A 26,337-nucleotide genomic window follows, 5' to 3' on the forward strand; every position below is an offset into this window, starting at 1 on the left:
TCCGTATTTTTTCGCGCATTGAAAGTTAGCGAGTTTTGCTTTTCGCCCGTATTCTTTACCGTATTATTTTTCCGTATTCTTTCGCGCATTGAAAGTTAGCGAGTTTTGCTTTTCGCCCGTATTCTTTACCGTATTATTTTTCCGTATTCTTTCGCGCATTGAAAGTTAGCGAGTTTTGCTTTTCGCCCGTATTCTTTACCGTATTATTTTTCCGTATTCTTTCGCGCATTGAAAGTTAGCGAGATTTGCTTTTCGCCCGTATTCTTTACCGTATTATTTTTCACTATTCTTTCGAGTTTTGCTTTTCGCGTACCGTATTATTTTTCGGTATTCTTTCGCGCATTGAAAGTTAGCGAGTTTTGCTTTTCGCCCGTATTCTTTACCGAATTATTTTTCGCTATTCTTTCGAGTTTTGCTTTTCGCGTACCGTATTATTTTTCGGTATTCTTTCGCGTATTGAAAGTTAATGAGTTTTGCTTTTCGCCCGTATTCTTTACCGTATTATTTTTCCGTATTTTTTCGCGCATTGAAAGTTAGCGAGTTTTGCTTTTCGCCCGTATTCTTTACCGAATTATTTTTCCGTATTCTTTCGCGCATTGAAAGTTAGCGAGTTTTGCTTTTCGCCCGTATTCTTTACCGTATTATTTTTCCGTATTTTTTCGCGCATTGAAAGTTAGCGAGTTTTGCTTTTCGCCCGTATTCTTTACCGTATTATTTTTCCGTATTCTTTCGCGCATTGAAAGTTAGCGAGTTTTGCTTTTCGCCCGTATTCTTTACCGTATTATTTTTCCGTATTCTTTCGCGCATTGAAAGTTAGCGAGTTTTGCTTTTCGCCCGTATTCTTTACCGTATTATTTTTCCGTATTTTTTCGCGCATTGAAAGTTAGCGAGTTTTGCTTTTCGCCCGTATTCTTTACCGAATTATTTTTCGCTATTCTTTCGAGTTTTGCTTTTCGCGTACCGTATTATTTTTCGGTATTCTTTCGCGTATTGAAAGTTAATGAGTTTTGCTTTTCGCCCGTATTCTTTACCGTATTATTTTTCCGTATTTTTTCGCGCATTGAAAGTTAGCGAGTTTTGCTTTTCGCCCGTATTCTTTACCGTATTATTTTTCCGTATTTTTTCGCGCATTGAAAGTTAGCGAGTTTTGCTTTTCACCCGTATTCTTTACCGTATTATTTTTCCGTATTTTTTCGCGCATTGAAAGTTAGCGAGTTTTGCTTTTCGCCCGTATTCTTTACCGTATTATTTTTCCGTATTCTTTCGCGCATTGAAAGTTAGCGAGTTTTGCTTTTCGCCCGTATTCTTTACCGTATTATTTTTCCGTATTCTTTCGCGCATTGAAAGTTAGCGAGTTTTGCTTTTCGCCCGTATTCTTTACCGTATTATTTTTCCGTATTTTTTCGCGCATTGAAAGTTAGCGAGTTTTGCTTTTCGCCCGTATTCTTTACCGAATTATTTTTCGCTATTCTTTCGAGTTTTGCTTTTCGCGTACCGTATTATTTTTCGGTATTCTTTCGCGTATTGAAAGTTAATGAGTTTTGCTTTTCGCCCGTATTCTTTACCGTATTATTTTTCCGTATTTTTTCGCGCATTGAAAGTTAGCGAGTTTTGATTTTCGCCCGTATTCTTTACCGTATTATTTTTCCGTATTTTTTCGCGCATTGAAAGTTAGCGAGTTTTGCTTTTCGCCCGTATTCTTTACCGTATTATTTTTCCGTATTTTTTCGCGCATTGAAAGTTAGCGAGTTTTGCTTTTCGCCCGTATTCTTTACCGTATTATTTTTCCGTATTTTTTCGCGCATTGAAAGTTAGCGAGTTTTGCTTTTCGCCCGTATTCTTTACCGTATTATTTTTCCGTATTCTTTCGCGCATTGAAAGTTAGCGAGTTTTGCTTTTCGCCCGTATTCTTTACCGTATTATTTTTCCGTATTTTTTCGCGCATTGAAAGTTAGCGAGTTTTGCTTTTCGGCCGTATTCTTTACCGTATTATTTTTCCGTATTTTTTCGCGCATTGAAAGTTAGCGAGTTTTGCTTTTCGCCCGTATTCTTTACCGTATTATTTTTCCGTATTTTTTCGCGCATTGAAAGTTAGCGAGTTTTGCTTTTCGCCCGTATTCTTTACCGTATTATTTTTCCGTATTCTTTCGCGCATTGAAAGTTAGCGAGTTTTGCTTTTCGCCCGTATTCTTTACCGTATTATTTTTCCGTATTCTTTCGCGCATTGAAAGTTAGCGAGTTTTGCTTTTCGCCCGTATTCTTTACCGTATTATTTTTCCGTTTTCTTTCGCGCATTGAAAGTTAGCGAGTTTTGCTTTTCGCCCGTATTCTTTACCGTATTATTTTTCACTATTCTTTCGAGTTTTGCTTTTCTTGTACCGTATTATTTTTCGGTATTCTTTAGCGCATTGAAAGTTAGCGAGTTTTGCTTTTCGCCCGTATTCTTTACCGTATTATTTTTCCGTTTTCTTTCGCGCATTGAAAGTTAGCGAGTTTTGCTTTTCGCCCGTATTCTTTACCGTATTATTTTTCCGTATTCTTTCGCGCATTGAAAGTTAGCGAGTTTTGCTTTTCGCCCGTATTCTTTACCGTATTATTTTTCACTATTCTTTCGAGTTTTGCTTTTCGCGTACCGTATTATTTTTCGGTATTCTTTCGCGCATTGAAAGTTAGCGAGTTTTGCTTTTCGCCCGTATTCTTTACCGAATTATTTTTCGCTATTCTTTCGAGTTTTGCTTTTCGCGTACCGTATTATTTTTCGGTATTCTTTCGCGTATTGAAAGTTAATGAGTTTTGCTTTTCACCCGTATTCTTTACCGTATTATTTTTCCGTATTTTTTCGCGCATTGAAAGTTAGCGAGTTTTGCTTTTCGCCCGTATTCTTTACCGTATTATTTTTCCGTATTTTTTCGCGCATTGAAAGTTAGCGAGTTTTGCTTTTCGCCCGTATTCTTTACCGTATTATTTTTCCGTATTTTTTCGCGCATTGAAAGTTAGCGAGTTTTGCTTTTCGCCCGTATTCTTTACCGTATTATTTTTCCGTATTCTTTCGCGCATTGAAAGTTAGCGAGTTTTGCTTTTCGCCCGTATTCTTTACCGTATTATTTTTCCGTATTTTTTCGCGCATTGAAAGTTAGCGAGTTTTGCTTTTCGCCCGTATTCTTTACCGTATTATTTTTCCGTATTTTTTCGCGCATTGAAAGTTAGCGAGTTTTGCTTTTCGCCCGTATTCTTTACCGTATTATTTTTCCGTATTTTTTCGCGCATTGAAAGTTAGCGAGTTTTGCTTTTCGCCCGTATTCTTTACCGTATTATTTTTCCGTATTCTTTCGCGCATTGAAAGTTAGCGAGTTTTGCTTTTCGCCCGTATTCTTTACCGTATTATTTTTCCGTATTCTTTCGCGCATTGAAAGTTAGCGAGTTTTGCTTTTCGCCCGTATTCTTTACCGTATTATTTTTCCGTATTCTTTCGCGCATTGAAAGTTAGCGAGTTTTGCTTTTCGCCCGTATTCTTTACCGTATTATTTTTCACTATTCTTTCGAGTTTTGCTTTTCGCGTACCGTTTTATTTTTCGGTATTCTTTCGCGCATTGAAAGTTAGCGAGTTTTGCTTTTCGCCCGTATTCTTTACCGAATTATTTTTCGCTATTCTTTCGAGTTTTGCTTTTCGCGTACCGTATTATTTTTCGGTATTCGTTCGCGTATTGAAAGTTAATGAGTTTTGCTTTTCGCCCGTATTCTTTACCGTATTATTTTTCCGTATTTTTTCGCGCATTGAAAGTTAGCGAGTTTTGCTTTTCGCCCGTATTCTTTACCATATTATTTTTCCGTATTTTTTCGCGCATTGAAAGTTAGCGAGTTTTGCTTTTCGCCCGTATTCTTTACCGTATTATTTTTCCGTAATTTTTCGCGCATTGAAAGTTAGCGAGTTTTGCTTTTCGCCCGTATTCTTTACCGTATTATTTTTCCGTATTTTTTCGCGCATTGAAAGTTAGCGAGTTTTGCTTTTCGCCCGTATTCTTTACCGTATTATTTTTCCGTATTCTTTCGCGCATTGAAAGTTAGCGAGTTTTGCTTTTCGCCCGTATTCTTTACCGTATTATTTTTCCGTATTCTTTCGCGCATTGAAAGTTAGCGAGTTTTGCTTTTCGCCCGTATTCTTTACCGTATTATTTTTCCGTTTTCTTTAGCGCATTGAAAGTTAGCGAGTTTTGCTTTTCGCCCGTATTCTTTACCGTATTATTTTTCACTATTCTTTCGAGTTTTGCTTTTCGCGTACCGTATTATTTTTCGGTATTCTTTCGCGCATTGAAAGTTAGCGAGTTTTGCTTTTCGCCCGTATTCTTTACCGTATTATTTTTCCGTATTCTTTCGCGCATTGAAAGTTAGCGAGTTTTGCTTTTCGCCCGTATTCTTTACCGTATTATTTTTCCGTATTCTTTCGCGCATTGAAAGTAAGCGAGTTTTGCTTTTCGCCCGTATTCTTTACCGTATTATTTTTCACTATTCTTTCGAGTTTTGCTTTTCGCGTACCGTATTATTTTTCGGTATTCTTTCGCGCATCGAAAGTTAGCGAGTTTTGCTTTTCGCCCGTATTCTTTACCGAATTATTTTTCGCTATTCTTTCGAGTTTTGCTTTTCGCGTACCGTTATATTTTTCGGTATTCTTTCGCGTATTGAAAGTTAATGAGTTTTGCTTTTCGCCCGTATTCTTTACCGTATTATTTTTCCGTATTTTTTCGCGCATTGAAAGTTAGCGAGTTTTGCTTTTCGCCCGTATTCTTTACCGTATTATTTTTCCGTATTTTTTCGCGCATTGAAAGTTAGCGAGTTTTGCTTTTCGCCCGTATTCTTTACCGTATTATTTTTCCGTATTTTTTCGCGCATTGAAAGTTAGCGAGTTTTGCTTTTCGCCCGTATTCTTTACCGTATTATTTTTCCGTATTTTTTCGCGCATTGAAAGTTAGCGAGTTTTGCTTTTCGCCCGTATTCTTTACCGTATTATTTTTCCGTATTCTTTCGCGCATTGAAAGTTAGCGAGTTTTGCTTTTCGCCCGTATTCTTTACCGTATTATTTTTCCGTATTCTTTCGCACATTGAAAGTTAGCGAGTTTTGCTTTTCGCCCGTATTCTTTACCGTATTATTTTTCACTATTCTTTCGAGTTTTGCTTTTCGCGTACCGTATTATTTTTCGGTATTCTTTCGCGCATTGAAAGTTAGCGAGTTTTGCTTTTCGCCCGTATTCTTTACCGTATTATTTTTCACTATTCTTTCGAGTTTTGCTTTTCGCGTACCGTATTATTTTTCTGTATTCTTTCGCGCATTGAAAGTTAGCGAGTTTTGCTTTTCGCCCGTATTCTTTACCGAATTATTTTTCGCTATTCTTTCGAGTTTTGCTTTTCGCGTACCGTATTATATTTCGGTATTCTTTCGCGTATTGAAAGTTAATGAGTTTTGCTTTTCGCCCGTATTCTTTACCGTATTATTTTTCCGTATTTTTTCGCGCATTGAAAGTTAGCGAGTTTTGCTTTTCGCCCGTATTCTTTACCGAATTATTTTTCGCTATTCTTTCGAGTTTTGCTTTTCGCGTACCGTATTATTTTTCGGTATTCTTTCGCGTATTGAAAGTTAATGAGTTTTGCTTTTCGCCCGTATTCTTTACCGTATTATTTTTCCGTATTTTTTCGCGCATTGAAAGTTAGCGAGTTTTGCTTTTCGCCCGTATTCTTTACCGTATTATTTTTCCGTATTTTTTCGCGCATTGAAAGTTAGCGAGTTTTGCTTTGCGCCCGTATTCTTTACCGTATTATTTTTCCGTATTTTTTCGCGCATTGAAAGTTAGCGAGTTTTGCTTTTCGCCCGTATTCTTTACCGTATTATTTTTCCGTATTCTTTCGCGCATTGAAAGTTAGCGAGTTTTGCTTTTCGCCCGTATTCTTTACCGTATTATTTTTCCGTATTCTTTCGCGCATTGAAAGTTAGCGAGTTTTGCTTTTCGCCCGTATTCTTTACCGTATTATTTTTCACTATTCTTTCGAGTTTTGCTTTTCGCGTACCGTATTATTTTTCGGTATTCTTTCGCGCATTGAAAGTTAGCGAGTTTTGCTTTTCGCCCGTATTCTTTACCGAATTATTTTTCGCTATTCTTTCGAGTTTTGCTTTTCGCGTACCGTATTATTTTTCGGTATTCTTTCGCGTATTGAAAGTTAATGAGTTTTGCTTTTCGCCCGTATTCTTTACCGTATTATTTTTCCGTATTTTTTCGCGCATTGAAAGTTAGCGAGTTTTGCTTTTCGCCCGTATTCTTTACCGTATTATTTTTCCGTATTTTTTCGCGCATTGAAAGTTAGCGAGTTTTGCTTTTCGCCCGTATTCTTTACCGTATTATTTTTCCGTATTTTTTCGCGCATTGAAAGTTAGCGAGTTTTGCTTTTCGCCCGTATTCTTTACCGTATTATTTTTCCGTATTTTTTCGCGCATTGAAAGTTAGCGAGTTTTGCTTTTCGCCCGTATTCTTTACCGTATTATTTTTCCGTATTTTTTCGCGCATTGAAAGTTAGCGAGTTTTGCTTTTCGCCCGTATTCTTTACCGTATTATTTTTCCGTATTTTTTCGCGCATTGAAAGTTAGCGAGTTTTGCTTTTCGCCCATATTCTTTACCGTATTATTTTTCCGTATTTTTTCGCGCATTGAAAGTTAGCGAGTTTTGCTTTTCGCCCGTATTCTTTACCGTATTATTTTTCCGTATTCTTTCGCGCATTGAAAGTTAGCGAGTTTTGCTTTTCGCCCGTATTCTTTACCGTATTATTTTTCCGTATTCTTTCGCGCATTGAAAGTTAGCGAGTTTTGCTTTTCGCCCGTATTCTTTACCGTATTATTTTTCCGTATTCTTTCGCGCATTGAAAGTTAGCGAGTTTTGCTTTTCGCCCGTATTCTTTACCGTATTATTTTTCGCTATTCTTTCGAGTTTTGCTTTTCGCGTACCGTATTATTTTTCGGTATTCTTTCGCGTATTGAAAGTTAATGAGTTTTGCTTTTCGCCCGTATTCTTTACCGTATTATTTTTCCGTATTTTTTCGCGCATTGAAAGTTAGCGAGTTTTGCTTTTCGCCCGTATTCTTTACCGTATTATTTTTCCGTATTTTTTCGCGCATTGAAAGTTAGCGAGTTTTGCTTTTCGCCCGTATTCTTTACCGTATTATTTTTCCGTATTTTTTCGCGCATTGAAAGTTAGCGAGTTTTGCTTTTCGCCCGTATTCTTTACCGTATTATTTTTCCGTATTTTTTCGCGCATTGAAAGTTAGCGAGTTTTGCTTTTCGCCCGTATTCTTTACCGTATTATTTTTCCGTATTTTTTCGCGCATTGAAAGTTAGCGAGTTTTGCTTTTCGCCCGTATTCTTTACCGTATTATTTTTCCGTATTTTTTCGCGCATTGAAAGTTAGCGAGTTATTCTTTTCGCCCGTATTCTTTACCGTATTATTTTTCCGTATTTTTTCGCGCATTGAAAGTTAGCGAGTTTTGCTTTTCGCCCGTATTCTTTACCGTATTATTTTTCCGTATTTTTTCGCGCATTGAAAGTTAGCGAGTTTTGCTTTTCGCCCGTATTCTTTACCGTATTATTTTTCCGTATTTTTTCGCGCATTGAAAGTTAGCGAGTTTTGCTTTTCGCCCGTATTCTTTACCGTATTATTTTTCCGTATTTTTTCGCGCATTGAAAGTTAGCGAGTTTTGCTTTTCGCCCGTATTCTTTACCGTATTATTTTTCCGTATTTTTTCGCGCATTGAAAGTTAGCGAGTTTTGCTTTTCGCCCGTATTCTTTACCGTATTATTTTTCCGTATTTTTTCGCGCATTGAAAGTTAGCGAGTTTTGCTTTTCGCCCGTATTCTTTACCGTATTATTTTTCCGTATTTTTTCGCGCATTGAAAGTTAGCGAGTTTTGCTTTTCGCCCGTATTCTTTACCGAATTATTTTTCGATATTCTTTCGAGTTTTGCTTTTCGCGTACCGTATTATTTTTCGGTATTCTTTCGCGTATTGAAAGTTAATGAGTTTTGCTTTTCGCCCGTATTCTTTACCGTATTATTTTTCCGTATTTTTTCGCGCATTGAAAGTTAGCGAGTTTTGCTTTTCGCCCGTATTCTTTACCGTATTATTTTTCCGTATTTTTTCGCGCATTGAAAGTTAGCGAGTTTTGCTTTTCGCCCGTATTCTTTACCGTATTATTTTTCCGTATTTTTTCGCGCATTGAAAGTTAGCGAGTTTTGCTTTTCGCCCGTATTCTTTACCGTATTATTTTTCCGTAATTTTTCACGCATTGAAAGTTAGCGAGTTTTGCTTTTCGCCCGTATTCTTTACCGTATTATTTTTCCGTATTTTTTCGCGCATTGAAAGTTAGCGAGTTTTGCTTTTCGCCCGTTTTCTTTACCGTATTATTTTTCCGTATTTTTTCGCGCATTGAAAGTTAGCGAGTTTTGCTTTTCGCCCGTATTCTTTACCGTATTATTTTTCCGTATTCTTTCGCGCATTGAAAGTTAGCGAGTTTTGCTTTTCGCCCGTATTCTTTACCGTATTATTTTTCCCTATTCTTTCGAGTTTTGCTTTTCGCGTACCGTATTATTTTTCGGTATTCTTTCGCGCATTGAAAGTTAGCGAGTTTTGCTTTTCGCCCGTATTCTTTACCGAATTATTTTTCGCTATTCTTTCGAGTTTTGCTTTTCGCGTACCGTATTATTTTTCGGTATTCTTTCGCGTATTGAAAGTTAATGAGTTTTGCTTTTCGCCCGTATTCTTTACCGTATTATTTTTCCGTATTTTTTCGCGCATTGAAAGTTAGCGAGTTTTTCTTTTCGCCCGTATTCTTTAACGTATTATTTTTCCGTATTTTTTCGCGCATTGAAAGTTAGCGAGTTTTGCTTTTCGCCCGTATTCTTTACCGTATTATTTTTCCGTATTTTTTCGCGCATTGAAAGTTAGCGAGTTTTGCTTTTCGCCCGTATTCTTTACCGTATTATTTTTCCGTATTTTTTCGCGCATTGAAAGTTAGCGAGTTTTGCTTTTCGCCCGTATTCTTTACCGTATTATTTTTCCGTATTTTTTCGCGCATTGAAAGTTAGCGAGTTTTGCTTTTCGCCCGTATTCTTTACCGTATTATTTTTCCGTATTTTTTCGCGCATTGAAAGTTAGCGAGTTTTGCTTTTCGCCCATATTCTTTACCGTATTATTTTTCCGTATTTTTTCGCGCATTGAAAGTTAGCGAGTTTTGCTTTTCGCCCGTATTCTTTACCGTATTATTTTTCCGTATTCTTTCGCGCATTGAAAGTTAGCGAGTTTTGCTTTTCGCCCGTATTCTTTACCGTATTATTTTTCCGTATTCTTTCGCGCATTGAAAGTTAGCGAGTTTTGCTTTTCGCCCGTATTCTTTACCGTATTATTTTTCCGTATTCTTTCGCGCATTGAAAGTTAGCGAGTTTTGCTTTTCGCCCGTATTCTTTACCGAATTATTTTTCACTATTCTTTCGAGTTTTGCTTTTCGCGTACCGTATTATTTTTCGGTATTCTTTCGCGTATTGAAAGTTAATGAGTTTTGCTTTTCGCCCGTATTCTTTACCGTATTATTTTTCCGTATTTTTTCGCGCATTGAAAGTTAGCGAGTTTTGCTTTTCGCCCGTATTCTTTACCGTATTATTTTTCCGTATTTTTTCGCGCATTGAAAGTTAGCGAGTTTTGCTTTTCGCCCATATTCTTTACCGTATTATTTTTCCGTATTTTTTCGCGCATTGAAAGTTAGCGAGTTTTGCTTTTCGCCCGTATTCTTTACCGTATTATTTTTCCGTATTCTTTCGCGCATTGAAAGTTAGCGAGTTTTGCTTTTCGCCCGTATTCTTTACCGTATTATTTTTCCGTATTCTTTCGCGCATTGAAAGTTAGCGAGTTTTGCTTTTCGCCCGTATTCTTTACCGTATTATTTTTCCGTATTCTTTCGCGCATTGAAAGTTAGCGAGTTTTGCTTTTCGCCCGTATTCTTTACCGTATTATTTTTCACTATTCTTTCGAGTTTTGCTTTTCGCGTACCGTATTATTTTTCGGTATTCTTTCGCGCATTGAAAGTTAGCGAGTTTTGCTTTTCGCCCGTATTCTTTACCGAATTATTTTTCGCTATTCTTTCGAGTTTTGCTTTTCGCGTACCGTATTATTTTTCGGTATTCTTTCGCGTATTGAAAGTTAATGAGTTTTGCTTTTCGCCCGTATTCTTTACCGTATTATTTTTCCGTATTTTTTCGCGCATTGAAAGTTAGCGAGTTTTGCTTTTCGCCCGTATTCTTTACCGTATTATTTTTCCGTATTTTTTCGCGCATTGAAAGTTAGCGAGTTTTGCTTTTCGCCCGTATTCTTTACCGTATTATTTTTCCGTATTTTTTCGCGCATTGAAAGTTAGCGAGTTTTGCTTTTCGCCCGTATTCTTTACCGTATTATTTTTCCGTATTTTTTCGCGCATTGAAAGTTAGCGAGTTTTGCTTTTCGCCCGTATTCTTTACCGTATTATTTTTCCGTATTTTTTCGCGCATTGAAAGTTAGCGAGTTTTGCTTTTCGCCCGTATTCTTTACCGTATTATTTTTCCGTATTCTTTCGCGCATTGAAAGTTAGCGAGTTTTGCTTTTCGCCCGTATTCTTTTGCGCATTGAAAGTTAGCGAGTTTTGCTTTTCGCCCGTATTCTTTACCGTATTATTTTTCCGTATTCTTTCGCGCATTGAAAGTTAGCGAGTTTTGCTTTTCGCCCGTATTCTTTACCGTATTATTTTTCCGTATTTTTTCGCGCATTGAAAGTTAGCGAGTTTTGCTTTTCGCCCGTATTCTTTACCGTATTATTTTTCCGTATTTTTTCGCACATTGAAAGTTAGCGAGTTTTGCTTTTCGCCCGTATTCTTTACCGTATTATTTTTCCGTATTTTTTCGCGCATTGAAAGTTAGCGAGTTTTGCTTTTCGCCCGTATTCTTTACCGTATTATTTTTCCGTATTTTTTCGCGCATTGAAAGTTAGCGAGTTTTGCTTTTCGCCCGTATTCTTTACCGTATTATTTTTCCGTATTTTTTCGCGCATTGAAAGTTAGCGAGTTTTGCTTTTCGCCCGTATTCTTTACCGTATTATTTTTCCGTATTCTTTCGCGCATTGAAAGTTAGCGAGTTTTGCTTTTCGCCCGTATTCTTTTGCGCATTGAAAGTTAGCGAGTTTTGCTTTTCGCCCGTATTCTTTACCGTATTATTTTTCCGTATTCTTTCGCGCATTGAAAGTTAGCGAGTTTTGCTTTTCGCCCGTATTCTTTACCGTATTATTTTTCCGTATTTTTTCGCGCATTGAAAGTTAGCGAGTTTTGCTTTTCGCCCGTATTCTTTACCGTATTATTTTTCCGTATTTTTTCGCACATTGAAAGTTAGCGAGTTTTGCTTTTCGCCCGTATTCTTTACCGTATTATTTTTCCGTATTTTTTCGCGCATTGAAAGTTAGCGAGTTTTGCTTTTCGCCCGTATTCTTTACCGTATTATTTTTCCGTATTTTTTCGCGCATTGAAAGTTAGCGAGTTTTGCTTTTCGCCCGTATTCTTTACCGTATTATTTTTCCGTATTTTTTCGCGCATTGAAAGTTAGCGAGTTTTGCTTTTCGCCCGTATTCTTTACCGTATAATTTTTCCGTATTTTTTCGCGCATTGAAAGTTAGCGAGTTTTGCTTTTCGCCCGTATTCTTTACCGTATTATTTTTCCGTATTTTTTCGCGCATTGAAAGTTAGCGAGTTTTGCTTTTCGCCCGTATTCTTTACCGTATTATTTTTCCGTATTTTTTCGCGCATTGAAAGTTAGCGAGTTTTGCTTTTCGCCCGTATTCTTTACCGTATTATTTTTCCGTATTTTTTCGCGCATTGAAAGTTAGCGAGTTTTGCTTTTCGCCCGTATTCTTTACCGTATTATTTTTCCGTATTTTTTCGCGCATTGAAAGTTAGCGAGTTTTGCTTTTCGCCCGTATTCTTTACCGTATAATTTTTCCGTATTTTTTCGCGCATTGAAAGTTAGCGAGTTTTGCTTTTCGCCCGTATTCTTTACCGTATTATTTTTCCGTATTTTTTCGCGCATTGAAAGTTAGCGAGTTTTGCTTTTCGCCCGTATTCTTTACCGTATTATTTTTCCGTATTTTTTCGCGCATTGAAAGTTAGCGAGTTTTGCTTTTCGCCCGTATTCTTTACCGTATTATTTTTCCGTGTTTTTTCGCGCATTGAAAGTTAGCGAGTTTTGCTTTTCGCCCGTATTCTTTACCGTATTATTTTTCCGTATTTTTTCGCGCATTGAAAGTTAGCGAGTTTTGCTTTTCGCCCGTATTCTTTACCGTATTATTTTTCCGTATTTTTTCGCGCATTGAAAGTTAGCGAGTTTTGCTTTTCGCCCGTATTCTTTACCGTATTATTTTTCCGTATTTTTTCGCGCATTGAAAGTTAGCGAGTTTTGCTTTTCGCCCGTATTCTTTACCGTATAATTTTTCCGTATTTTTTCGCGCATTGAAAGTTAGCGAGTTTTGCTTTTCGCCCGTATTCTTTACCGTATTATTTTTCCGTATTTTTTCGCGCATTGAAAGTTAGCGAGTTTTGCTTTTCGCCCGTATTCTTTACCGTATTATTTTTCCGTATTCTTTCGCGCATTGAAAGTTAGCGAGTTTTGCTTTTCGCCCGTATTCTTTACCGTATTATTTTTCCGTATTCTTTTGCGCATTGAAAGTTAGCGAGTTTTGCTTTTCGCCCGTATTCTTTACCGTATTATTTTTCCGTATTTTTTCGCGCATTGAAAGTTAGCGAGTTTTGCTTTTCGCCCGTATTCTTTACCGTATTATTTTTCCGTATTTTTTCGCGCATTGAAAGTTAGCGAGTTTTGCTTTTCGCCCGTATTCTTTACCGTATTATTTTTCCGTATTTTTTCGCGCATTGAAAGTTAGCGAGTTTTGCTTTTCGCCCGTATTCTTTACCGTATTTTTTTTCCGTATTCTTTCGCGCATTGAAAGTTAGCGAGTTTTGCTTTTCGCCCGTATTCTTTACCGTATTATTTTTCCGTATTCTTTTGCGCATTGAAAGTTAGCGAGTTTTGCTTTTCGCCCGTATTCTTTACCGTATTATTTTTCCGTATTCTTTTGCGCATTGAAAGTTAGCGAGTTTTGCTTTTCGCCCGTATTCTTTACCGTATTATTTTTCCGTATTTTTTCGCGCATTGAAAGTTAGCGAGTTTTGCTTTTCGCCCGTATTCTTTACCGTATTATTTTTCCGTATTTTTTCGCGCATTGAAAGTTAGCGAGTTTTGCTTTTCGCCCGTATTCTTTACCGTATTATTTTTCCGTATTCTTTCGCGCATTGAAAGTTAGCGAGTTTTGCTTTTCGCCCGTATTCTTTACCGTATTATTTTTCCGTATTCTTTTGCGCATTGAAAGTTAGCGAGTTTTGCTTTTCGCCCGTATTCTTTACCGTATTATTTTTCCGTATTCTTTTGCGCATTGAAAGTTAGCGAGTTTTGCTTTTCGCCCGTATTCTTTCGCGCATTGAAAGTTAGCGAGTTTTGCTTTTCGCCCGTATTCTTTACCGTATTATTTTTCCGTATTCTTTTGCGCATTGAAAGTTAGCGAGTTTTGCTTTTCGCCCGTATTCTTTACCGTATTATTTTTCCGTATTCTTTTGCGCATTGAAAGTTAGCGAGTTTTGCTTTTCGCCCGTATTCTTTACCGTATTATTTTTCCGTATTCTTTTGCGCATTGAAAGTTAGCGAGTTTTGCTTTTCGCCCGTATTCTTTACCGTATTATTTTTCCGTATTCTTTCGCGCATTGAAAGTTAGCGAGTTTTGCTTTTCGCCCGTATTCTTTACCGTATTATTTTTCCGTATTCTTTCGCGCATTGAAAGTTAGCGAGTTTTGCTTTTCGCCCGTATTCTTTACCGTATTATTTTTCCGTATTTTTTCGCGCATTGAAAGTTAGCGAGTTTTGCTTTTCGCCCGTATTCTTTACCGTATTATTTTTCCGTATTTTTTCGCGCATTGAAAGTTAGCGAGTTTTGCTTTTCGCCCGTATTCTTTACCGTATTATTTTTCCGTATTCTTTCGCGCATTGAAAGTTAGCGAGTTTTGCTTTTCGCCCGTATTCTTTACCGTATTATTTTTCCGTATTCTTTTGCGCATTGAAAGTTAGCGAGTTTTGCTTTTCGCCCGTATTCTTTACCGTATTATTTTTCCGTATTCTTTTGCGCATTGAAAGTTAGCGAGTTTTGCTTTTCGCCCGTATTCTTTACCGTATTATTTTTCCGTATTCTTTCGCGCATTGAAAGTTAGCGAGTTTTGCTTTTCGCCCGTATTCTTTACCGTATTATTTTTCCGTATTTTTTCGCGCATTGAAAGTTAGCGAGTTTTGCTTTTCGCCCGTATTCTTTACCGAATTATTTTTCGCTATTCTTTCGAGTTTTGCTTTTCGCATACCGTATTATTTTTCGGTATTCTTTCGCGTATTGAAAGTTAATGAGTTTTGCTTTTCGCCCGTATTCTTTACCGTATTATTTTTCCGTATTTTTTCGCGCATTGAAAGTTAGCGAGTTTTGCTTTTCGCCCGTATTCTTTACCGTATTATTTTTCCGTATTTTTTCGCGCATTGATAGTTAGCGAGTTTTGCTTTTCGCCCGTATTCTTTACCGTATTATTTTTCCGTATTTTTTCGCGCATTGAAAGTTAGCGAGTTTTGCTTTTCGCCCGTATTCTTTACCGTATTATTTTTCCGTATTCTTTCGCGCATTGAAAGTTAGCGAGTTTTGCTTTTCGCCCGTATTCTTTACCGTATTATTTTTCCGTATTTTTTCGCGCATTGAAAGTTAGCGAGTTTTGCTTTTCGCCCGTATTCTTTACCGTATTATTTTTCCGTATTCTTTCGCGCATTGAAAGTTAGCGAGTTTTGCTTTTCGCCCGTATTCTTTACCGTATTATTTTTCCGTATTCTTTTGCGCATTGAAAGTTAGCGAGTTTTGCTTTTCGCCCGTATTCTTTACCGTATTATTTTTCCGTATTCTTTTGCGCATTGAAAGTTAGCGAGTTTTGCTTTTCGCCCGTATTCTTTACCGTATTATTTTTCCGTATTCTTTCGCGCATTGAAAGTTAGCGAGTTTTGCTTTTCGCCCGTATTCTTTACCGTATTATTTTTCCGTATTCTTTTGCGCATTGAAAGTTAGCGAGTTTTGCTTTTCGCCCGTATTCTTTACCGTATTATTTTTCCGTATTTTTTCGCGCATTGAAAGTTAGCGAGTTTTGCTTTTCGCCCGTATTCTTTACCGTATTATTTTTCCGTATTCTTTCGCGCATTGATAGTTAGCGAGTTTTGCTTTTCGCCCGTATTCTTTACCGTATTATTTTTCCGTATTCTTTTGCGCATTGAAAGTTAGCGAGTTTTGCTTTTCGCCCGTATTCTTTACCGTATTATTTTTCCGTATTCTTTTGCGCATTGAAAGTTAGCGAGTTTTGCTTTTCGCCCGTATTCTTTACCGTATTATTTTTCCGTATTCTTTTGCGCATTGAAAGTTAGCGAGTTTTGCTTTTCGCCCGTATTCTTTACCGTATTATTTTTCCGTATTCTTTCGCGCATTGAAAGTTAGCGAGTTTTGCTTTTCGCCCGTATTATTTTTCCGTATTTTTTCGCGCATTGAAAGTTAGCGAGTTTTGCTTTTCGCCCGTATTCTTTACCGAATTATTTTTCGCTATTCTTTCGAGTTTTGCTTTTCGCGTACCGTATTATTTTTCGGTATTCTTTCGCGTATTGAAAGTTAATGAGTTTTGCTTTTCGCCCGTATTCTTTACCGTATTATTTTTCCGTATTTTTTCGCGCATTGAAAGTTAGCGAGTTTTGCTTTTCGCCCGTATTCTTTACCGTATTATTTTTCCGTATTTTTTCGCGCATTGATAGTTAGCGAGTTTTGCTTTTCGCCCGTATTCTTTACCGTATTATTTTTCCGTATTTTTTCGCGCATTGAAAGTTAGCGAGTTTTGCTTTTCGCCCGTATTCTTTACCGTATTATTTTTCCGTATTTTTTCGCGCATTGAAAGTTAGCGAGTTTTGCTTTTCGCCCGTATTCTTTACCGAATTATTTTTCGCTATTCTTTCGAGTTTTGCTTTTCGCGTACCGTATTATTTTTCGGTATTCTTTCGCGCATTGAAAGTTAGCGAGTTTTGCTTTTCGCCCGTATTCTTTACCGTAATTTTTCTATTTTTTCCACTTTTAATAAAGAGTGGACTTATTATAAATTATAAAAAAGATTGGACTAATAATTCACGATTATCGTAGCGCCCACGCCCCGCTCAAGTCTTTGTCGAGAATGCCGGCTCCGCGTTTTGAGACGTCCTTGTTTATAGAGGTTAGAAATTTCTCTAATCTAACAGTTAATACTTAATTTACGTTCCATATTTGAATTCCAGGTATTTGAATTTGTAATATATTAATCTAAAAAAATATCTTTAGGATGGTTCTATTTGCTCTGACCGGGCTTTTTCATCAAAACCTATTTGAGATTTAATTTTGAAATTTTCAGAGTATGCGTCTTTGGTTGGGAACGCTTTGAATTATAAATTGCAGAAAACTCCAATACGTGTTCACGTTTTTTAAATTTATTTTTCGACCTTTAGGTGCTAGGGGACAATTTGCAATGAGAAAGTTGTAGAGCATACTTAGATAATAAGGTCAGCAAAAAAACAAGTTCGCCATTGCAAACCAAAAGATTGTTTTACAAAGCTAAGTTAAATTCATTGTTTTTGAGAATAACCACTGTCCAGACCCGTTAAGGCTCGGTGTCCTGCCTCCTTAATGGCCTTATCCGAATCTCCATCCACCCGGAAGATCCAGAGGATGGCAGTCGGCTCCTTGGCTTTATTTACAACTTTCCAACATTGCGTATTTAGCGCGTTGTTGTAGGTCCTGAGTCTACGAAGGATGACAGTGCCATCCTTTGTGTAGATGTCCTTGGTGCGGAAGTCTACCTTGAAGGGCTTCGGTAGGTCGACGGCCTTCATTACTAAAAGCCGCGACCCCCCGGAGACCAATTCCTTCTGGTCAAATCCTCCCACCAACCAATTCGCTGTAAACCCATCCTTACAGAGGTAGTGAACGGCGCCTCCAATCAGCTGAAAGCTCCCAAAACGAGGTAGAGGGTTGCCCGAGGGTAACCCATCTATACGCTTCAGAATCTCACGCTGAATGGTGCCCATTTCCTCTGCGGAGATGGTTTTCGCAGGATAGCCTTCTTTAACAATGGCCATCTTTGTGGAGCTTAAGGTTTCACTATAGGTTTGGTCGTGAGACTTCGCCTTTTTGGAAACCTGAGACTGGGAATCGGGGGAGTCATTTTCCCTAGAACGTTTTCGAAGTGATGGCGGGGGGTCGTCCTTACCAGAGACCTCCTCCTGCATCAATTTTTGCCTGCGGCGTCGATTCCGCCTTTGGGTTTTGTTCAGGGGCTTATCCCCCTCGAACCCTTGCTTCACCGACTGGTTCTTGCCAGAGGCCGACCCTTATAGGCTAGGCCGGGTTCCTGTAGGGGTACGTCCCCTCAAGGTTAAGAACAGGGGGGGTAACATCAGAAGATGAACCCGCCCCTTGCTTTGGGTTGGTTCCTTTCGAACCCTCCTCTTGCTTAAGGCCGGGCTCTTTCGAACCCTTGCCCGGTTTTTGTTTTTGTTTTGTTTATATTGTTGTGCTTCCATTTTTGGTCCCACGAGAAAAGAGAAAAGTAAATAGTCGCCACCCTTAATCCTCTGTCCGGGCGGAAGGCTAAAATACAACAGGGTGTCGCCTGGTGCCCCGAGGGGATCGTTCACGATACCGTATTTTCGCTTCCCCGGTACCACTTAGCCCTCAGCACGATACCTCACACCTTAGCTTAAGGAATAAGCAGAGCCTTAGTTGGCCAGCATGAAGCGTTCCCCCTCCACCTGTTACTCCCTTCCACCACGAAGAGGTACAAGGTTGCAGTTTATGGAAGGGATGGCTTACAATAACTAAGCCTTAGCAATAAAACTAGCGATTGCATCAACCACCGCCATTTTGTATTTACTGAGAGAGCAAAGACATAACCCAGTGAGAGGCTAGTTCAATAGGGTTAAATTATTTGGCATCGGTATCGCTATTGCCGTCTGGTTGCCAATGAGCACCATAACAATCTTTGAAAGACAATTTCTTACCATAAATATAAATTAAAAGGTATGAAGAAATATATAGCAACAACGAAGTACAGAACCCCTTCCTGTAAAATTTCAAGTTTAATTTAAGAAATAGGAGCTCATAGAATCAGTCATTTCCCCAAAGCGTAAACGAAGTTGATCTTATGTTAACTTAAAGACCGAGACCAGAGCGAATTTCCACCCCTCTTATCCTGTACTTAATTTTTTGACGAGTGACAACTGATTGACATTTCTGGCAACTTAAGTGACAGCTCTGACAATTCCATGTATTGTAGCTTACCTCTTTTTTATGCTCATTGTATATATTCTATTCATAAACAGTCAGAGCCGTCGGTTAAGCAGTCGACGCTGTCACTCAATTTTGTGGGGGTCCAAATAGATCTTTCAATAAAAGTTACGTCCCCCTTCCATCCCGCCCGCCGCGTAAAACCGGAATTAGCTGATTTAATTTATGTTACACGGCTACCAGATTTTTTCGGGTAGTTGTACAGCCAACCCTCTTTGAAACAGTAAACTTCAATCCAAGTTTTCGCTTTAAACTGTAAGCCTCGGCACACGCGTTAGCGGCGTTACCGTTCCCTGTGGTCCTTCGTTAAGATATTTAACGTTGGTAAGTTAAAATTTTAATTAAATGAAATAAATCCCATGTAAATAACTTAATAATAACAATAATAATAATAACAATCGGCGCAAGGATGCCTCAGATCGTTTCCGGTCATTCCAACGCGCGAAATTTGAATTTGGCCATTTTACGGTCAATTTCGAATTTTGCTCTTTTTGTCGTCTTTTAGCGCCATCTAGAGACCGAAATTGGAATCTTTATTTTTTAATTTCATAATTGTGGTGGCGAGCAAATTTAAAAGATAAGGCATTCCTATCATTCTTAAATTTAAAATAGTATGTATAATTATTTAATTTTGTAAATTTATTTCTACGTCTTTTCTACGACGTTTAAAATTATATTTTTATCTTTACCTGTTAACAATAAACCTTTATCATGCTTTTTATAAAAACCTCTTGGGCTATTTAAAATATTTGGAGCTTCAATTATCGAACCTTCTTTAGCTGCATTCAGTAATGAAACTCATGACAACATGAAATTAAAAAAATAGATTCCTATTTCGGTTCCTAGATGGCGCGAAAAAACGATGAAACTCACGAAATTTGAAATTGACCGTAAAGTGGTCAAATTTCAATTACGCGCGGTCGACTGGCCGGAAATGGTCTGAGGTATCCTTGCGCCGACTGTACTATATATTTTGTCTTTCTTAGCCTGCAACTGACTATAGACGGTAATGAAACCCCAAAACTAGCAAAAGTACAGTTAATGCTCAAATCTCCGAATATATTGAAGGAAAATTCAAAACGAGAAAAACTGAACTCATTTGAACTCAACGTATTACTTTCACAATCCGGAATGCAACAAGTGTTTCCTTTAACCCACGTAGCTTTATAGGCATTTTAGAATAATGAAATACCGACTTATTAACTATATCTATGATCCCGAATTCCAACTTAGGCCTAACGTTTACAGCGTTAAAAATATTTCCTTATTTCAGGGCCAATTCAGGCACCAAGCGACCACAAGTGACAAAGACTATACGAAAAGGAATCTGTTAGTCCAGGCGCGGAATGTTAATACTCCTTGGCGAGTGCTGAACAGGTTTCATTGAAAGGCCTATTCGCGCACGAGAAAATGGAATCTCTGTTCTCGGCCCTTAAAAACTTGACTAGCTATACAGACAAGGAGCGGTTGATTGCAATCTTCGGATTTAATATTCTATTCAGTGGTATCAAGAATGTATGGATGTTTAACTCCAAAACGTTTCCAACTCTTTAGAAGTTGAAGCTGACGCATTATAAGAAGCATTTGAAGAGTTCGGATCATGTTATTTGCATATATCGAGCTCGGCACTCCCGAAAAACCTTACCGAGAGGGTAAAAGTCTAGACTCTCCGTCCCTCGGTCGCTGTTTGCGAAAAGCTAGAATTAGCGCAATATATCGAAAAATATAGTACATTATAGTACGCCAACGCGAATTTAACGGAAAATAGTGTACTATATATAGGACGCAGTTGAAATTAGAGTACGCAGCCAAAAATTGCTCAAAATTATCGACGTGTACTATAATTATCGTACATCGGGCAACGCTGGCTAAATGAAATCTTAATATATGTACAGCTATTTTCAAAATTCAACAGTTCCCATGTGTGTCAGCCTTGGACAAACTAAGTCAGGGATGTTTCCTCAAATTTGGAATAGGGACTTGGCAGCATGACGTAGATATTACGTCACCCATGCTTTTTCCAATTGGAATAAAAGGTATACCAGCATGGCGGCCATGGCCAAAGGTACGGCGTGACGTCATGCTGCCAAGTTCATATATTACCACGTAAAACGGGTCAGCCTCAATTGCCTATTTTTAAACGTGTAACATACATAACCAAATAAATAAATGTAAATAAAAATTTAAATTATTATATACTATGCTCAGATAATAAAAAATGGCATTTTCTTACTATTTACTATATTTAAATTAAGAATTACGTTATTGTATACAATTTTAATAACTTATTTCTAGACATGAGGACGCGAACTCTATAAGCTGTACTTGGTTGCCTAACCATAGCACTTTATTCAACTCAGCCACTCTGCGGCGGCTTTAGGCGATTAATTTAATTATTTATACATTTAAAATAATAACTAAGCCTTAGCAAAAACAAGCGAATGCATCGAACACCGCCATATTATTTGAGTTCAATAGCGTTAAATTATTTGGCATCGGTATCGCTATTGCCATCTGGTTCCCAATAACAACCATAGTAATTTTTAAATACAATTTCTAACCATAAATATAAGCTCAAATGTATGAAAAAATATAAAGCGATTAAATTAGAAACTACTGAACCTTCCGGTTTTAAGATACAGGAGCGCAACAAATTAGTTGAGTGTTTTAAATTTTCCCAATAGAGTAGTATCGCTCTGTAGCTTTGGGCTATGGCCGCCATTTTGAGGGCAGTTTTTTATCTATAGGAAAAAGCATGGGTGACGTCGACATACGTCACGTCGATATTACTCAATAGCGTGAACTAGTTATAAAGACTAAGAATACATCCGTTACAGGATTCGAACCCGCGATCTTTTGATAATCCATCAGGCCACATGGACGAAAACCTTCGCGCCTTAAAAAGCCTAATTAGAAAATGAATTCCGTCTGTGCCAAAGCGGAGTAAAACTGTACTTGTACATTTTATCAAGGGGTCCTTAATCGTGTACTACACTTTGCAGTGATGGCATCTGATATTTCGAAATAAGACTTTGATACATAAAATATCGCGAAAAACAAAGGTCGCGTAGGGCATCCGAGTTTAATTATATCATAATAAATGTCTCAATTAAACTTAAGTAATCATACTTACCTGGCGTCGCTGCAGCCTTGATCTATGAGGAGGCGGGCTTGGACGAGAACGCATCATCGCACCGCGGTGGGTTTGACTCCAATTTTCTTTTGCAAATTGCATCGGATGGGGCGTATAATTTATGGTAACGGGGTCCTGCGTACGCGCTCGACCCCAAACTTCTGATTACAAAATAAAACTGTCAGCGAATGTGATTGTGCGAAAGATATGGCGAGTTGGTTCAACCAAAGAATATATACCCCAGGAATGGAAGGTGTAGCTTCGTCTAGTGGAACTTTTGCGCCCGTTTTTAAAGAGAGTCGTTGCGTTAGCCGTTTCCGGTTACTCTGATTGGTTGAATTTTATACCGATTTCGGGCTCTTTTCAGTTTCAAGTCTTAGCAATCTGAATAACGAGTTCTTTATAGCGCTTTTTTGTGTTGAAAATAATTTTAAATATATAATATAATTGTATTATATCAGTCAATTATTCGGTCAATATTATCAGTGACTTCAAGTTGATGGCTCTATATTAAAACATAAGGTAAATAGTAAATTTTTGATATTCTTTGATATCACCACTAAATTTATTTCAAATTCAGTCATTTAGAAAGAACATAAAGAGTTAAGCCACTATGGGAAAAAATTGCCTTTATGGTCCATGCAGATCTAAAGAAAACCGGAAATCTAAAATCGTAAACGGGGCACCAGGTGTGGTTTTTATTAAATTTCCATGTCCTAAAACTGATCATGAGAGGTGTAAAAAATGGGTCTTAGCCTGTGGCAGAAATGATCTTTCTTTTTCAAAAATTAATAAATGGAGCTACATTTGTTCCAAGCATTTCCATGGGTTCCAGGGACCAACTCCGGAGTACCCAGATCCCATTCCATTATTTGATGTTTTAACCCCAACAATGTTTAAAACGCCAACTTCAGAAATCAACAGCTCTATTAACACACCAACAACATCAAATTACAGTGATAAGGAATCTTATTCAGTCCAGAGAGTTACTGAAACACCAAAGATTAAGGCTGTACCATTTAGACGGAAAGAATTATTCTTAGGACTGAACTTGTCAACTCAAATTGACGTACCAGCTATTAATACTACCAGTAGCGTTGAACCTGCCAAATTATTTCCACCATCAGGCTGGTCAATGGAAGTAACCGAGAAAACTGTTATATTTTCCAAGCATAAACATGACGTTAAAGTGATTGAGTGTATATTTGCGTTTGAACTAAACTTCCACTTTCGCATTAATATTTTGGGTGAACCTTTTAACCAGGAAAATATTTTTCCAAATCTCGAAATTAAATGTAATGATGACATAATGAAACTTTTAAGTAAGGTAGATGAATTTAAGTTGTGTGGTGGAAATGTAGATAAAGAGTGGATAGAGTCTTTCAGCAGAAATAGTTCTGATAGAAAAATAACCCAAAAAAAAGGCTTCTACAATGATAGGCAAAAATCTGTACATAGTATCAGATGTCTTCGTTTCCTGAAACTAAAACAAAACCAGAAAAGATGTTCAGAATGTACTGTCTACAGAGGAACGTTTGAAAAATGCGATTTCGAAAGGCAGCCCAAAAGCTAAAAGCAAAAAACGCTGTGAAACATTCTGCTAAGACACTAGTCAAAGTTAAAAAAACTAAAAGGCAAAGACAGCTAATAGAAAGCTTATGTAAAACTAAACTTCAAGAGGCAGAAAAGGACTCTTTTACTTCTATAGTTCTGAGGGAACAAATCAAAGCTATGACGACTTCGAAATATGGAATGAGGTGGGACCGTGGCTTTTTGCACTGGTGCTGTTATATGAAAAACAAATCTAAAGCGGCTTATGAAATATTAAGAAAATCCAAGATTTTACAATTGCCAACAACGAGAACGTTGTATAACCACAGTCACGTTATAGACAATTGCAGTGGATTCAGCAATGATAAGTTAGTTCAAATGGTGGAAGAAACCAACCTTCACAAGCTCGAAGAACATCAAAAATATTTTGTTTTATTGTTAGACGAACTAGATATGAATCCAGATTTGGTTTGCCATAAAAATACCGGCTTACTCACTGGATTTAAGGACATTTCAACGGAGCATAACAGGCTAGATGACATTGAAAGAGAGGAGAAAGGCTCTTCCACTCCCCCACTTGCCACACACATATTGCAACTCATGCTTAGAGGAATTACCTCTAGCTTTAAAATTCCCTTTGCTTACTTCCCAACAACAATTGCTATATCAAGCGCATTGTATACGATAATATGGGAAGCTATAAAAAGGCTGGAAGCGCATGGCTTCAGGATACTTGCAGTTGTTGGTGATGGAGCTGCTACTAACAGGAAGTTTTTCAGAACTTGCCACACAAATACTGGACCTGAAAATGAAAATGTGCCTTACTTCACACAAAATCTCTACTCATTTGACGAAAATAGACCAATTTTCTTCTTATCAGATGATCCGCACCTAATGAAAACTGTTAGGAACGCCTTGTTTTCTTTCACTAGAAAGATGTGGAAGAATGGAGAGTCAATTAATTCAAAAGTGATATTTAAACTATATTACAAGCTACTCCGAGATAAAGGAGAATTCAAGCATATTCCAAAATTATCCTATTCCCATGTCTTTCTGAGCAGTCAATCTAACATGAACCAACTCGCCATATCTTTCGCACAATCACATTCGCTGACAGTTTTATTTTGTAATCAGAAGTTTGGGGTCGAGCGCGTACGCAGGACCCCGTTACATAAATTATACGCCCCATCCAATGCAATTTGTAAAAGAAAGTTGGAGTCGAATCCACCGCGGTGCAAAGATGCGTTCTCGTCCAAGCCCGCCTCCTCATAGATCAAGGCTGCAGCGACGCCAGGTAAGTATGATTACTTAAGTTTAATTGAGACATTTATTATGATATAATTAAACTCGGATGCCCTACGCGACCTTTGTTTTTCGCGATATTTTATGTATCAAAGTCTTATTTCGAAATATCAGATGCCATCACTGTATAGTGTAGTGCACGATTAAGGACCCCTTGATAAAATGTACAAGTACAGTTTTACCCCGCTTTGGCACAGACGGAATTCATTTTCTAATTAGGCTTTTTAAGGCGCGAAGGTTTTCGTCCATGTGGCCTGATGGATTATCAAAAGATCGCGGGTTCGAATCCTGTAACGGATGTATTCTTAGTCTTTATAACTAGTTCACTGTTGAATTTTGAAAATAGCTGTACATATATTAAGATTTCATTTAGCCAGCGTTGCCCGATGTACGATAATTAATAAATATTTACTCTATTTCAGACCGGTAATGAAAATGACTGTGAAGCTATCCGAGAATGGATATATGACATTGTTAATCATTTTTGGTAGTGCTCACAAACTTGCGAATAAAATGCTAACTACATGAAGGTATTATACTTTTCACCAACATGTATGTAAAAATTACTCATATTTAAAATGCTTTTTTTAAAAGTTGCCATCATGGAAGAAGACAGAAACAAGTCATGGATCGACAGAAGAAGTCCTGTGTTTAAGAAATTATCCATGCATTATTGTTCTTGATTTGAAATTTTTTAAACAGTCTCCCTAATATGAGAACTTTCAACAAACTGGCACCTTAAAATCTTTTCACAGTTTTATTCTAAAATATGCTTCAAAACGAATTCATTTCCCGTAAGAAAAGTTAAAGTTACTGGTTGCTGCCTTCCTTCAAAAACCAAGTATCTAGTCTTGCGTGTGTTCTAAAAATTTTCCATTTGTAGCAGAAATTAATAATACAATTGCAGAATCAAGGTTTAGTTCAGCACAGCCCCAGAATGTCTAAAATATACCTACCTAGGTTACCTTTCTTTTTTTCAATTTTCGGTTGTACTAAAAATATTTTGTATTTTCTAGTTTTTATAAAATGCTTTAAAATTTTATTTTATTTTTGAAACTACCTGGTTTTTGAAGTAATGATCGAAGTTGGCAATACAAAAGGTCAATTATATACAATTGTGTAACCGTAGTAACGAAATATTTAATGTTAATTCAAAAACGTGAAATTCATCACAAAATATCTTTATTGTTAGAGCAATCCTAGCTAAAATGGATTATAACAACCACATTTTCAGACCTGTCGCTACGACTAAAGAAGGGGAGAAAATATATTGCCATAGTGTTGTATTTATGCAACGTTTGGGAAATTTAAGGCTTTTGTATTTATAATTACAGGATGAAAGAAAAATCTTCAAAAATCTCGCAGAAATGGACTGTAGTTGATGTGAAAATTCTTAAAGCCCATAGGCAATTGCAGGAGCTACTAGCTCTGACACTATCAAGCGAAGTGATACGTGATGTTGAAGAAATATTTCCCCTGATCCTGCAAAATTAACAATGCGAAAAAACATTGCAAAAACAGCGTGCCCTGAAAGAAACATAATGATTGCAGAGAGAGCAAAATTATGCAAATTCAATAATACCAACTTGTTTGATAACATTATGTGGAATTCTTTTATTTCTTTGAGTTAAAGTTTTAATTTTTCCATGTCACAATCCACTTTAAACCTGTGTACAGTCTGTAGTTGTTGGTTGGATTTGGATAAATCATTCTTATCTTGGTTACGATGCACGATGGGATAATTCTTCGATTGTTAATTATAATTTTGATACGCGTGTTGCATTTTTGCTACGCGCGTGTTACGATTTTGATACGCGTGTTGCATTTTTGA

At 37.4% G+C, this 26,337-nt stretch overlaps 2 non-coding genes across 2 annotated transcripts; one reads left to right on the top strand and one right to left on the bottom strand.

Annotated features, from left to right (window-relative positions):
- Nucleotides 1–21,645: 21,645 nt before the first annotated feature.
- LOC149957778 (U1 spliceosomal RNA) lies at nt 21,646–21,809 on the top strand. The gene has a single exon (XR_016479649.1). It is a non-coding gene; the product is annotated as a U1 spliceosomal RNA (small nuclear RNA).
- Nucleotides 21,810–24,343: 2,534 nt separating this feature from the next.
- On the bottom strand, nt 24,344–24,506 carry LOC149957779 (U1 spliceosomal RNA). Its single transcript, XR_016479660.1, has one exon. It is a non-coding gene; the product is annotated as a U1 spliceosomal RNA (small nuclear RNA).
- Nucleotides 24,507–26,337: the final 1,831 nt, after the last annotated feature.

This window comes from Leiobunum rupestre, chromosome 2 (genome assembly GCF_980474605.1).
Source record: "Leiobunum rupestre chromosome 2, qqLeiRupe1.1.hap1, whole genome shotgun sequence".
Lineage (NCBI taxonomy): Eukaryota > Metazoa > Arthropoda > Arachnida > Opiliones > Sclerosomatidae > Leiobunum > Leiobunum rupestre.